Genomic DNA, 16348 nt, shown 5'->3' on the forward strand with positions numbered 1-16348 from the left:
TCCCCCGGGGCCGATGAGTTCGCTATGATTTTGATCTCCAACTGCATGTCTTTTGATCTATGAATGTTTAATGTTTTATTTATATTTTATAAATGCCGTTGTATATTACGTCGTTATTAGTTAATGTATTGTGTAGTGTATATTAGTGAGGCCAGATCTGGATTTCATGGTAATGCAAAATGGCTGGTTTGGCCAGGCATCTTGTGTTGCGGTTACCATTTTCCTCTCTTCGCAACTTATCATATTTTAGTCGTAGCTGGGCAATGTTGCTTTGGGCTAGCCTTTTGTTTTGGCCATTTCAATACAAAGATATTAATTGATGCATCATTTTATTTTCAAACATTGCCGGCCTTTTCTCCTGACATGGGCCCAATCTGTTCTCTTTGTAACTGTGGATTGGGTGAGCATTGGCCCACTGTTATGTTGTGACCCTATCCTCCTGCATTCCCCTTCAAACCCTTGAAGCAGTCGTCACTCACTTCACTCAAACAGGCACATCAAGGTGTGTCTGTGATCGTTCTGTCGGTCCTTCTTTTAGCCGTTCTTGTGGATCTTGCTCCTCACCATCGCTGGCACACTTTCTTTTTCATATTACCTCAGTAATTCCTTATTCATCTCTGATTTTGTTTTTTACTTTTTGGTTGTTTATCACAATGATTTCACAAATAAAACCTCCCCACATGGTTATCATGCTATGATCGCTTTGTGTTGTGCCATAATCTGCGTCCGCCAACTTCATGCATGTAAAATTGGTTTGTATCAACTTTTCCAGGACGATCCCATTCGTTGAATCAGGGTAATTTCTTTGACCTCAGGTGTCCACACCCTTGACTTTTGAGCTACCTGTGGTCCGCTGCAGCTCCAGCTTTTGTGCGGCAAGGTACATTTCAGGAATTTCAAGGATATACAGTTTGATGGCAGTGTTTTGTTTGACTTTGGACTCCTCCCTGCACAGGTAATTTGTCATTTGTTCTTTTTTGTTATAATAGTAATAGTAATAGTAATAATATCTTCAAATAATAGTCATCCTCAATCTTGCCATATATTTGTTGTTAATACTATTTATATCCAGAATACATTCTAGTGTATTCTCGAACTATTCCCTGCTAATCTGATTTTGAGTGACTAACTTTCGCTATTAAGGATTACTGATGATCTTTACATTGGTAAACAAGCTTTTAAATTTTATCAAGCCATGCCTTTTAATATCCTGCTATCCCCCCTAATCTAACCTTGGCTACCTAACTTTTGCTATTCAAGTGTAGTGATTATCTTTAATCTGGTAAACAACCGATTAGATGCAATCAAGCAACGCCTTTAATAGTGCACCCCTAATGTTTGTCTGCCAAATTAATTCTTCTGGTATCTAGTGCCATGCCTATCTGTTAGACCAGCATTTATATTGCACATACATATACGCTTTTGAAATCTTCCGCCGTGTTTATTTTTGACTGTAATGTGCCAGTTTCCTTTTTGCTTGGTACTCATGTATCCCTCCAGCTACCGTGTATCCCCCGGACTTGCCGATTCAGCTTTTCTTACCCTCCATTTCATGATTGTTGGTGGATCAATGCAATTAATTTTTTTACCTGTTTTCCATTCTTTCTCATTCGTCTTGTTCAACCCATTTGAGTCTCTGCTGACAAGACATTTTCCTACCTGGAGTAATTGAACTTCAAATTCTATCCTTGCTTCAATATTTACTGTCAATTTCATTTAATGGTACTCTATCTTGTTTCAGTTATACTTAACTTTGGAGTAATTAAACTAAGTCATTATCACTGCTATTATTAGACTTCACCATACTTGTTTGCTGACTGATCTCATCCAATGAGTTGCATTTATTGAGTACCTGTCTATTATTCATTTTCATCGGTCTTTCTTCGAGAGGCGGGAACTTTTTGTTATTCAATTTTTTTCACTTTCGTTCAGGACCACGTATAAGGTGCATCGTATAGTCTCCGTAATTAATTCTGAACCACCTAGATGAATTCTGTTTTGCTTTTCTTATAAATTTGACCTCTCTTTTTTGGGTTATATCATTTTCATTATACTATATATTATATATTATATTATATTTATATATTATATTATATATATTACATTCTCGTCATTACCATGGTTATTAATCGTTGTATTACATGATAAATATTCGAACAGGGTTATCTACTAAGCCGTCTGATCATCACATCAGCTGATATTCTGTGTATTCTGCTTTACGGGGCCCAAATTTTATTAATGACCACCGCTTGGTTCCTTGGACCCTTGAACAGCATCTGCTTAATTTTTTTGCTTGGTCACTAGGTCAAATTCTAAATAACTTTGCATTGTCATTTTATTCGGTTAATAGGTCATACTATCAATTAGTTCAGTTTTTAATTCAAGTTACACAATACACAATTGATAATAATACAAATAATCAGAGTGTTCACATTTCTATTAGTCGCGTCACTTGGGAAGTATTTTTGTTATTACATGTTCAATATTTATTCATGTCAATCCTTTAGGCTATCTAATCCAGTCTCTTCTTTGGTATCCGGGCCAGGGTGGCCCAGATAATATACCTGACCACGGCTTCGGTTTCCTGTATGCTATAACAATAACAATAACTATGACACCATCTGCTCAATTGGTTTCTTCAGTGGTTAGATAATATAATTGTCATTATTATTGTATTATTCAATTATTGTTTTAAAATATTTAATTTTATCTCTCACTTTTTGAACAATTACAAAACATTAATTATTTTTATTAATAATATAACATTGATATCTTTACAGGCACCACTTACTTTTTTATTGTAAATATGTCAATTTAGGTTATCTAAACCAGTGTCTTCTTTGGTATCCGGGCTAGGGTGGCCCAAATAATATACCTCACCACGGCCTCGGTTCCCTGTATGCTATAACAATAAAAATAACAATAATTATGAGCCCATTTCCTCAATTGGTTTCTTCAGTGGTTAGATAATATAATTGTCATTATTATTGTATTCTTCATTTATTGTTTTTTTATTTTTTATTTTATCTCTCTCTTTGATCAATTACATTTACAACAATAATTATTATCATTATTAATAATATAACATTAATATCTTTATAGACACCGCTTACTCTTTATTATAAATAAATATAAATCTAAATCTGTGAATAGGTCATTCGTACACACACACATACACACACACACACACACACACACACACACACACACACACATATAATCTCGGTCTACCCTACATCAGTAACTCAACGCACCACATTCCACACCTTCCCCCACCATTCCCCACCATTTTGCTGTTTCCCCGGACTTTGGTTTTTTATTAGCCATGCGGTCACTATCTGGAATGTTTCAAAAGTTTATTTACGGCCTGGTGGACCATGGGTGAGTGATCAAGATGTATCTTGCTTTCTATTTATGTTTAGACACACATACTTATATGTTCCTTTTGTAGCGTTTTCTGTTGACACACGAACCCAATATGGGAGGTTCTTGCCCGTATATAGCTTTTTATATTGTTGATCTTTTTGTGAAGTATGTGCCTTTGGCCATCTGCTGACTCAAGCAAAAATGGTGATCCCAAGCCTGATTTTTATAGGCTTCTCTTGCTTGCATTGGATCCCGTTTATTCATATATTCTATCTATTTCATATATTCTAATTCTAATATGAAAATAGTCATCTGAAGCCTCATCTTTTATGGCATGCACACCTCCATCCTTTTTTCCTTTTGGCTTAATGGCCGCATGTCATATTTTTCCCAGTTCTTTTAATCCATGTCATACATTTACATTCAAATTTATCTATGTATATAGCACATTATATACAGGATATATATTGTGTCCATATACACAAACTGAAAAGTTTTGGATAATAGAAATATATATTTATTTATATATTTAAATATGGAGATACTGCCAGAAACTGAAGAGGTCTTCATGCACATACGTATACTTAGCTATTTTGATTTCCTTATTATGCCAAGGTATGTATTTGACATCTACAAATACGTATATATATATATATATATATATATATATATATATATATATATATATATAAAAGTTTTTTTAAGTTTGTTTCTGCTCTCTCTATATGTTTTTCAGAGACGAGTTCCAGTCCCGGTTCATTTTATCGCGCTTTTCGTCATGAACTCGGTGATTTCATGATGTTTAAGGACAACCATGGGAATGAGTTTCGCGTCATGTTAGACAAGGTTGGTAACAATGCTTTTTTTCTCCGAGGGATTTCGTTCCATGGTTGCCGCGTACAACATAAGGCATGGGGCTTGGTTGCGCGCCTACTATGAAGGTGATGGCACTCTATGCATCTCTATAAGGAACCTTGACGGATCCCGCATTGTGTATCCAAGGCCACATTCTCGAAGCAACTTCACTGCTCCAACACTTAGTAGTGTTAATCCTCACTGTACAGGCGTCCTTTCTCGTGATGTCTTCCACACCGGCGACGTTATACCTCCATTTTCCATAGAATACACTCCTCCCACCTCTCCTGTTCTTAGCAACACCTTCGGCAGTCCACAAAACTCAACCAACAGCCTTTGTTGTCCTGTCTATTTTGCCTCGACTACTTCACAAGCGAGTCTGGTGGGCCAAGTTGACCTCGGTTTGCAGACGCGATCTCTTAGTCCGCCCGTTGCACGAGGTAACGGCCAAAGTTTTTAATATTAACAAATGGTGTTGTGGTTTTCTCTCTCCCACAAATGTTGGTTTTTTTTTTTACTAATGGGTGCAATGGGTAGGTAAGCATTAGAAGTTTCTAATGATGTTTTTAGCTGCAGATGCTGCCAGCTTCTCTGAGTGGATTCGTCGTTAGATTTTTTTTGCGATATTGCCTTGCGACCAAGGATCCTCCTACTCATGCCTAATCCAAGTTTCATGTTTAAATTCAACTCTTCGTTGTTTCTTCATTTGTGTTTTGTCATGTCGTGGATCGTGTTTTGTTTCTTTTCTTTTGTTAATTTATCCCCGGATTTGTGGTCCAGTGCATTTTAAAGCTTTGGAGTTTGAGTCAGGCTTATGGATAACTATGCTGTGTGTTTTATAATTTCTTATATATATATATCCTCCTACTCATGCCTAATCCAAGTTTCATGTTTAAATTCAACTCTTCGCTGTTTCTTCATTTGTGTTTTGTCATGTCATGGATCGTGTTTTGTTTCTTTTCTTTTGGTAATTTATCCCCGGACTTGTGGTCCAGTGCGTTTTAAAGCTTTGGAGTTCGAGTCAGGCTTATGGATAACTATGCTGTGTGTTTTATAATTTCTTATATATTATATATATATATATATATATATCTTATGTATCTAATATATATTATATTATTTATAATTATCATACAGTGTACTATATAAATTAGTATCGTATTAGTTTCATGCGCCCCAACTTTGCCTCGACCATCTCGATGATGATAATCATAAATTTATATGCGTGGATAAAAATATTAATATACATCATTGTAGAAATATATTTAATCATGTGAATAATGTACGTTCCTGATTTCGTCATATATTCAGCTTACGTCGCTTGAGGATACATTGATTGATATTTATTGATAATTGATATTGATATTGATAATTGATAAATGATCATTTATAATTTATAAGTTAGATTTATTTATAACTTAGATTACAACAAAGCTAATAAATAAAAAAATCAACATATCTACATTCTATACTATTCTATTATTATTATATTATAATATCATAATATATATATATATATATATATATATATATATATATATATATTCATTATTCTTTATAATCATTATATACTTTTTTATAATATACTATTCTATATATATATATATATATATATATATATATATATATATATATATATATATATATATATATATATATATATATATATAGAGAGAGAGAGGGGGAGAGAGAATAGTATTCTTTATTTTCTATATACTACATATGCGTATACATACTATACTATATACTTTATTCCTAAATAACTATTACTATTACTTTACTATATTACTATTAGTATATATATATATATATATATTTAACACTATGCACTATACATCATTCTAATCTGTTCAACGAGATAAGTCTCAAAGTGGTCCCTAAAGTTATCGTCGAGCCTCATAGTGATCCCTGAAGTTAAAAATTACTCATATTCATCCCTGAAGTTGCACTCCGGAACTCAGACTCGTCCTTCCGGCCAATTTCGTCTAGCTGGCGCAACCGGAAAGCTGACTTGGACTCGTTCGTGACACGCTGTCAGCACAACAGCTAGCTGACATGGCAACGTAAACTGTTTTGACTCAATTTGGTCCCTAAATTGAGGTTAAAAACCCTAACCCCCAATTGACTCTCTTCTCCTTTTTTTTCCATCGTACACTCTCTTCTCCTCTCTTCTCCATCGCACCAGAGATGACTCTCCTCTACAGTGTCTTCTCCATCTTCAAAATCCACACGTTATGGCTAGCACGAGCAACGCAGCTGGGAGCTCCAACAACCCACGATCATTTGGAAGCATCATGAGGAGAATGAGTAGAAACAGAGATGTGCGTCTGCCAGAATGGTGTGGGTGCGGGTCGAGACCAGTGTTGTGATGGTCAGTGATGGATTCTAATACAGGGAGGCCATTTGTGGGTTGCCCAAACTACAATGTAAGTGTTTGATACTGTTGTTTGCTGTAATTCTGGATGTAAAGTTGGTTGATTCACTTTCCTGGGTGCAGACTACAGGTAAGAGGTGGTGTGAGTTGTTTCTGTGGGTGGATAAAATTCTGGAAGAAGATGCAGTAATATGTGATGGTAGAACAAGCTCTTCAAATGACAACAAAGAATGGAGGATGAAGATTAGATTCTGAAGTTAGAGTTCTCAAAATGGGGAGGGGGGATTTTGCTGTTTACATGTATGCTGCTGCTACTGATTACAGTTGTTGTGCTTGTCTTAAGCTTAGATAGGCAACAGAGTCAATTGAATTTTGCAAAAAAAATGTGACATGGGATATGCATATGTTGTTCTGTTTATGTACTTGTACCTGTCCTTTTGGTTGAAAGAAATGCAGATTAAACTGTTTGACATGACTGTGTAAGAATAATTTGGAATTTGAATAAACAAGAGGTTATATGTAAATAATTGTTCTTGCACTACTAATGGATTCATCTAATGGAATTAATCTTAATTGCATATCAGAGACCAAGAAAAAAAAATCTGTCACAACTAAATTCAAGGGAATCATAATCCATATTCATATATTCATAATGCAGAAAACATATTTAAAATAGGCATTACAGAGTCAGGGCAATATTCAACAAGTATATCAAAGTTCTCAACATATTAAGAACACAAGTTTTGAACACTAAAATCCCCAACACTGTGTTCAAAATTCAGAAAGCACGCTGCTTCATCAAAATAGATAAATAAAATAATCTTCTCCTAAACGTAATAATCCTAGTCTTCATCTTTTGTTTTTGGGTGGTCTGAATCCAAGGTTGGAAACAAACTTCATGAAGTTAGCAAGCCTTGTAACGGTCCCCTGTGATGCACCTTGCATAGGATGAGACAGATGATTTGTTGCGGGTTAATTGGTTGCTGATTGGGTGGTTGCTGCTTGATTGTTGCTTCCTGGAGTTGCCTTTTCTTGTTTGGAGGACTTCCTTTTGGGAGGGAGTTTTGGTGGCCTCACAGGAGAAGGCAAAACCTATTCGTGAAGACAGGTAAAATAGTTAGTAAAAGTGCATAAGAACATGCACATAATAAAATGAATGCCATCTAATTTTTTGAACCTATTGAAAGTCATCAGTTTGTGACAAGGGTAGTTGACTGAGTTCAAGCTGAATTTCGGTGGGGGTTGTGGGACAAGGGTGGCTTCACCACCATTAGCAGCAAGGGATTGGGCAGCAGCAGCCTTTGCAGCAACAGCAGCATCCTCATTAGCAGCTCTAGAGTTACATAAGTGACATCAGAATGGTCCCTTCAGTGTTATAAGTGACATCAAAATGGTCCCTATTCTTTACATACAAATCAGTTCATTATATACACAGCAGTTCATCAAGCATTAGTCCATCTACTAAGTAAAGCAGTAGTTCATTATATACACATCAGTTCATTATATAAGCAGTGATCCAACTACTCTGTAATGAATATCTTCTCACTTATTCTATTATCACAACAGCCAATACTAATTATACAACAACAAATAAATTTCTAAAACGTACCTTCTACTTATCTGATATAAAACAGAGCTTGTTTTGCTTATAATCTCCCAAGTCTTCATGAAGTAATTCCAAGAACCACCTCCAGTTTTTAGTATTTTCAACAGGGACAATTGCATATGCAATCACATACATATGATTCTCTGCATATCTAATATGAAACAGAGCTTGTTTTGCTTATAATCACATTCTTCGTTGTCATTTGAAGAGCTTGTTCTACCATCACATGTTACCGCATCTTCTTCCAGAATTTTATCCACCCCTAGAAACAACCCACACCACCTGTTACCTGCAGTATGCACCCTGGAAAGTGAATCAACCAAGTTTACATCCAGAATTACAGCAAACAATAGCATCAAACACTTACATTGTAGTTTGGGAAACCCACGAACGGTCTCCCTGGATTAGAATCCGTCGCTGACCATCACAACACTGGTCTCAACCCGCACTCACACCATTCTGGCAGACGTGCATCTCTGTTTCTATTCATTCTCCTCATGATGCGTCCAAATGATCGTGGGTTGTTAGAGATCCCAGCTGCGTTGTTTGCGCTAGCCATAACGTGTGGTTTTTGAAGATGTAGAAGACACTGTAAGAGAAGCAATAGAAGAGAGTCACCTCTGGTGTGATAGAGAAGAGAGGAGAAGAGAGTGTGCGATGGAGAAGAGAGTCAATTAGGAGTTAGGGTTTTTAACCTCAATTTAGAGACCAAATTGCGTCAAAACAGTTTACGTCGCCACGTCAGCTAGCCGTTGTGCTGACAGCGTGTCACCAACGAGTCCATGTCAGCTTTCCGGTTGTGCCAGCTGGACGAAATTGACCGGAAGGACAAGTCTGAGTTCCGGAGTGTAACTTCAGGGATGAATATGAGTAATTTTTAACTTCAGGGATCACTATGAGACTCGAGGATAACTTCAGGGACCACTTTGAGGCTTATCTCCCCAACTATTATATATGCTCTACAAATATTATCACGTTCATTGACATTATACTATCAAATCGGACGTCGCTTTCTTGGATCCCTTTCTAGTAAAGAGATATCAATATCTCTTTCTAATATTGGAACTTTGGCTTCATGTTGATGTGTATTTTGAGTATGATTAGAGAGTTCACTTACTTGAACTTCTTGTGAAATAAGATTTGAGGGTTGACTTGTTTGAACTCCAACATTATTAGTAACTTTTTCTCTTAAAAATTGCATCAATTTTACTTTGCTTTCTCATCATAAAATGTTCTAGTTTCTTTTTACCTGATAAAAAAAAGAATTCAAATAATTATATATTCACAAGAATAAACAAAGTCTAAATATTTTTTATTAATTAAACATCAATAACAATATTTTTTCACTAAGTCACTATCAATTTCACTAAAAAAAAAAAAGAAACGAAAAAAAGAGAGAGAATAAATCCTAAATATGGATAAGCCAATTTATCTATGTGAGCATAAAAAACATAAAATTGTATTATTTTATAGTCAAAAAATATGATTTGTTAATTAATAATTTTATACAATTATATAAAAGAAGTAAAAAGTAGAATGAGTAGTGAGTACCTTTGCTTTAATTGATATAATGATATGATTGAAAACTTGTGACACTTGACAGTGATGTGAGGGCGTGGCTATGCCTCCAAAAGAATACCGAGCGTCAAAAGGAACAAGGAACATGAAGAAAGAGAATGTAGTGTTTAGGGATTTAAAAAACTTTAAAAATCATTATACTACTAATATTTTTTATAAAAGTTAGGGGCCCAGGTATCCACTTGCCCCCTCCCCCATGTATCCGTCCCTGCTCATGACTCACGAGCCATTGCATGCTCATACTCTTCTTCCAATCGGTGCTCACAATCGCTGTTTCCTTTGAAATCAAGAATGAAAAACTATTCTCCAGTATAATCTCTTCATCTCTCTTTCTTTGGATCGTGATTTATTCTCCTTCAAACCTTTCTCAATCTTAATCTAATTCTAGGATTTTATTATTCTCAATTTTGGTTGTCTCTTTTTCATTTCATGCTTGTTCTGATTTCGTTTTAATTTTGTTCCAAAGTATTGTCTGCATAAGAAAGTAACATTATTCTAATTTGATCGTAGTGTGCATGAGTGATTGAATCAGAACTGCAAAGAGAAGGAGAAATTCCAAGAACAAACCCACCGATCACCACCAGTTCTCCACGCCGGAAGATCTCTGTAAGCACAAATCTCAATCCTCTTATTCTTTTGATCTGATTCCCATTATTGTTGTTATTGTCATTTATTTACAAAATCCTTTAAATTATATTCAGCTAGTTGCAAATTATAATTTTAAGCTATGTTTTTGTTCAACTGATTTATTGATTCAGAGTTCAGAAGCAAGGTATTTCTTAATACAAATGTTTATTGAAAAACTTTGTTTATGGAAGATAGCTTTAGTTATGTTAGCTATTATAATTTATTATCATTATGTTTCTTAGCTTGTTATAACTTATTACTACTCTTTTCCACCAGGTTGTGTCAATAAGCTATGGAATTTGCATCTATGATGATCTATGTGAGTTAAGCTTCACACTTTTTTTTTTTCTCGCATACATTAGAAAATAATGGCTAAAAAGGGATAGCACCTATTCGCTCAAATATATAGCAGTTATTACGAGGTCTACTACTACAGTGTAAGTTTATTTTATAAAGTGTAATATTAATTGAAACAATTTTGACTCACATATTTTCAATCTTGTAAACTAAATTTTCATTCTCTTCTTTTTTGTTCTCTTCAATTTGGGAGTTTAGGTCCTTTCGAATAAGTAAGTAAATTTCTGCTGTTATTTATTATTGAAAATTGAAATAATTTTGACTCACATTTTTCACCTACGACACTATTGTAACACCCAAACTATCAAAATGTCACGCTTTCGACTGCGCCATTCTGATAGCTCAGATATTACGACGACTCTTAAAATATTTAATACTAAAATATGAGCCTGTTTGAACTTAACACGTATTTTTCCAAACATACATCCATACTTTCAATACAAATTATAATACTTACAAAGAATACATACATACATATATACATATTATTAGTTTTACAAGAATTACATAATCAAGATCCTATCCCTCTTAAACAAACTTGTAAAGATAAAGGCAAGGGGAAAAGTAAATAATAAAATACGAAACATCTTTTAAACAGAAGAGGAATATATAAGTTCTTCCGAACCTCGTCGTCCATAACCTGGAAAAGAGAGACCTATAGGGGAGTGAGAACGTCGTCCTTGCTAGTTCTCACTATAGGGTTAGAGAATTACTATAATAGGATACGTGAAAATAAAACTCTTTTTAAAGTACAGTGATTAATATCCGCCTTATGTATCCTTTCAAAACTAAAAACATACATTCAAATATCTGAAATCCTTTTTAAAAGAGAAAATTGTCAACTCTTCAAAAATCCCAAAACCTTTTTAAAAGTTTCTCCTAGACATCATGAAGGACCAAGCTGTCCCAAGCATAGGTTCATTAAGTCTATGCTGAACCAGTTTAGTTTTTCATACTTTCCTAAACCAAAAAAATACAAACCAAACACGGCCTTCGGCCCATCTCATAATCAACCATGGCCCTAGGCCCAAACAATCCAAACAACAGCTAATCCACTGCAATCCAACCAATTTTTCAGTCACAAACACAAGTAAGAAGATTCAAACACAATCAAGCAGTTAGATCAAGTAGAACAATTAACAGTTAAATACAATTAATCACATAGGCAAACCAAGTACAATATACACACCCAAACAATGTCACATAGATACATATGATGAATGCCTATCCTAGTGGCTGATGAGTCCCATCTGTCGGTTATAAAGCCAACCTGACAAGTCCTGGTAGCTAACCATTGGACTGTCCCTCTGTCGTGCATCCCCAACTCGAGTTATTCACAATCATAATCATAATCACACAACACCCACACTGGTTTTTATCCACGGGGGCAAGCTCATCCGGAACTTTCACAGTGTCCGGCCACACTTACGACATAGGGTCAGCAGAGTATTGGGTCTTAACCCGGAGCACGTGGTGGCTAGCCACTGATTTCACCCAAAAAAACTCGTATCTCAAATAATTGGAAGTGTAACAATCACTTTATCAAATCAATAATCATCCATATTCATATTCACTCATAATTTGATATTAATACAGCCATCCGGCTCAGCATAATCCACAACCAGCCATAATTCATTATCATGTACTGCCATCCGGCTCATAACATAATAGCACTTCTACCATCCAACATCATCAAACTCATAAAGTCATCACTCAAGTCATAAATCGCTTTTTCTCAAATCTCTTTACTTTGAAATTGATGAGCGGATAATTTATACGCTTTTTGGCATTGTTTTTAGTATGTTTTTAGTATGTTTTAGTTAATTTTTATTATGTTTTTATTAGTTTTTAATTAAAAATCACAATTCTGGACTTTACTATGAGTTTGTGTATTTTTCTGTGATTTTAGGTATTTTCTGGCAGAAATTGAGGAACCTGAGCAAAAATCTGATTCAAAGGCTGAAAAAGGACTGCAGATGCTGTTGGATTCTGACCTCCTTGCACTCGAAGTAGATTTTTGGAGCTACAGAAGCCCAATTGGCGCACTCTCAATTGCGTTGGAAAGTAGACATCCTGGCTTTCCAGTAATATATAATAGTTTATACTTTGCCTGAGATTTGATGGCCCAAATAGGCATTCTAAGTCAGCTCAAGAATTCTGGCGTTTAACACCGGAACTGGCACAAAAGCTGGAGTTAAACGCCCAAACTGGCACAAAAGCTGGCGTTTAACTCCAAGAAAAGTCTCTACACATAGAAGCTTCAATGCTCAGCCCAAGCACACACCAAGTGGGCCCGAAAGAAGATTTCTACATTAATTACTTATTTCTGTAACCCTAGGCTACTAGTTTTCTATAAATAGGACCTTTTGCTATTGTATTTTCATCTTGGTTCTTCTGGTTCCCCTCTGGGGCCGAAGCCAATGAACACCATTATCACTTTTGTATTTTCAACGGTGGAGTTTCTACACACCATAGATTAAGGTGTGGAGCTCTGCTGTTCTTCATGAATTAATACAAGTACTATTGTTTTTCTATTCAATTCACGCCTACTTCTTCTCTAAGATATCACTTGTTCTTCAACTTGATGAATGTGATGATCCGTGACACTCATCATCATTCTCACCTATGAACGCGTGCCTGACAACCACCTCCGTTCTACCTTCGATTGAGTGCATATCTCTTAGCCTTCTGGTTCATGACGCATGGTTGCCTCGCCTGACAACCGAGCTTTCCATTCCATGAAATCAGAGTCTTCGTGGTATAGGCGAGAATCAATTGGCAGCATTCTTGAGATCCGAAAAGTCTAAACCTTGTCTGTGGTATTCCGAGTAGGATCTGGGATGGGATGACTGTGACGAGCTTCAAACTCGCGAGTGTGGGGCGTGTGACAGACGCAAAAGGATCAATGGATCCTATTCCGACATGATCGAGAACCAATAGCTGATTAGCCAATGTTGTGACAGAGCATCAGGAATATTTTCACTGAGAGGATGGGAGGTAGCCATTGACAACGGCGAAACCCAACATAAGCTTGCCATGGAAGGGAGTATGAATGATTGGAAGAAGGCAATGGGAAAGCAGAGGTTCAGGAGGAACAAAGCATCTTCATACGCTTATCTGAAATTCTCACCAATGAATTACACAAGTATCTCTATCTTTATTTTATGTTTTATTTATCTTTTAATTATCAATCCTCCATAACCATTTGAATCCGCCTGACTGAGATTTACAAGATGACCATAGCTTGCTTCAAGCCGACAATCTCCGTGGGATCGATCCTTACTCGCGTAAGGTTTATTACTTGGACGACCCAGTGCACTTGCTGGTTAGTTGTGCGGAATTGTGACAAAGTGTGATTCACGTTTAAGAGCTCCAAGTCCTTTGGCGCCATTGTTGATGATCACAATTTCGTGCACCAGAAATCAAAAATCAATTCCTTCCAGACTTAACTTTAAACTCCCCATTTCTCAAATCATTATAGGCTCACAAGCCACTTTTCCTCAAACGTAAATTTCTTTTTTTAAAACAAAGTCACCTTTCTCAACATCTTTCCATAACTTTTCAAAAACCACACCAAATTAAAAGTTTTTTCTGAGAGATTCAAAATCATTCATCCTAAAATAGGATTTAGTGACAAAAGTTCCTCAGCAGAGTCTCAAGTTTTAGGGGAGAATAACATAATTTATTTCATCAAATTCGTTTAAAATCTTTAAAACCTTGGATTCCTGATTTGAGTAATAAAATAGAATCTAAGTCAAACCGAGTTGTGTAATCAATTACTCCGAACACATTTTCAAAACTATTTATTTTACTTAAACAAAACCAACTCCAATCCCATGATTAAATATAAATCGTTTCAAACTGCTCAAAGATTGTTTTAGTCTTGAAAAACTTAGAATTCAAAGAGTGCTTTAAACTTTTCCTAAAACATTGTAAAATTAGACTTGTCAATAAACTTTCACATTCTTTCAAAGTCATTGAAACTCCTCCAATTGAAACCCTCAAGTCAAATTCATAGACAAACCCTTTTTACATTTAAAACAACCTTAAAACATAAGTTTCTTCTAAATAACTTGCTCCCAAAGGAGATATAATACTTTTCTTAAAAAACAAGACTAAATCATAGTTTCCTTTTTAATAATTCATTTCAAAAGCATAAGTCATCCTTTCTTAAATAATCCAAGTAAAATAGTAGAAGTCTTTAACTCATAATTTTCCAAATAATATTTCAATAAAGTCTCAATTTATAGGAATTTTGGCAGACCTCCCCTAAAACTTGGACTCTGCCACCCTTTCTGGGTCCCAACCAAACCATTCCGCAACCCTCTTCAACGGGTTCAAACCAAATCAGTTCAAAATCAAGTTGTTTCCAAAAGTGCATCATTTCAGATTTCAAGAACACCAATTCAAACCAAATCAATTTCAACAGGATAAACTCGATTTCAAACTTTTACAAAATAACTTAAAGAAGCATTTCCAGAACATTCCATTCACAAAACTGAACAATAATTCAGCCAAACAACATTCATATTCATCTAAGACAACCAATAATACATAAGACTTATACAATCACTCAAAGATACATTTTCTCACATCAATATCCATATATAATAATTCCAATTCATAAAGTGTAGTTTTTAAAAAGGCCCCTACCTCGATAAGTCAAAACCATAACCCAAATACCTCACAGAAATACTTTCGTCTCGACCCAAATCGACGACAACCAAAACCTCAACTCTGCTTGCTTTCTCAATAGCATAACAGCCTCAAACTTAGATGCAAACTCGTTTCTAATTCCTAAGACCATAACATCGCAAATACTTTAATACACGTAATAGAATGCTAACGCGGGTCTCCAAAACAAAAATACTTACTGTAATGACAAAATGAAGCAGCGCAGTCTCTGAACCGGTTGGCAGCAACCCCGGCAACCACCGCAAGTGGCAGTGGCGACTGGACGCCGCGACAGCAACTGAAACTAACATGCAATGATTGTAACGCTTTCGGAAACTCAAAAGAAATGAAACCCAATACTTAAAACCTTACTGTAGTGTTTTCCGCACGGCAGCGGGTCTCGAGCGGCAAAAGTGGCGTGGCTGGCACGGTCTCCCCTCTCTCTCCTCTGCTCCCTGCTCTCTCTCTCTCTCTGTGTGTGTGTGTGTGGTGTGTGTGTGTGTGTGTGTGTGTGTGTGTGTGTGTGTGTGTGTGTGTGCGTGCGTGCGTGGTGCGTGCGTGTGTGTGTGTGTGTGTGTGTTGTGTGTGTGTGTGTGTGTGTGTGCGGCGCGCGACCGACGGCTTCCTTCTCGACGGCAACCCCAACGCGATGGTGCTCTCACCAGCAGCTACCCTTGGTAGCATCAAAAGCGAGGTGGCTGAGCTCGTCAACGATGGCGGCGCAGAGGCAGCTTCTTCTCTCCGTTGCGCACCCTCTTTCGTAGTCTCTCTTTCGTGAACTTCAGGACAATGCAACCGTAGGCAACTTGTGATAGTAGCGCGCCTCCTGGACGACGTGCAGCGCAAGAATAGGACGTAGTGCACGGTGTCCGTGATGGCACGACCCCCCTCCCCTCCCTCCCCGGCCTCGC

The 16348-nt window shown here is 36.4% G+C and overlaps 1 long non-coding RNA gene across 1 annotated transcript; it reads left to right on the plus strand.

Annotated features, from left to right (window-relative positions):
* Positions 1-3528: 3528 nt before the first annotated feature.
* LOC112735745 (uncharacterized) lies at positions 3529-5099 on the plus strand. Its single transcript, XR_011870340.1, has 3 exons — positions 3529-3981; positions 4103-4661; positions 4798-5099. It is a non-coding gene; the product is annotated as an uncharacterized lncRNA (long non-coding RNA).
* The last annotated feature ends 11249 nt before the right edge of the window (positions 5100-16348 follow it).

The sequence above is a fragment of the Arachis hypogaea genome, chromosome 13 (assembly GCF_003086295.3).
Source record: "Arachis hypogaea cultivar Tifrunner chromosome 13, arahy.Tifrunner.gnm2.J5K5, whole genome shotgun sequence".
Taxonomy (NCBI): Eukaryota; Viridiplantae; Streptophyta; class Magnoliopsida; order Fabales; family Fabaceae; genus Arachis; species Arachis hypogaea.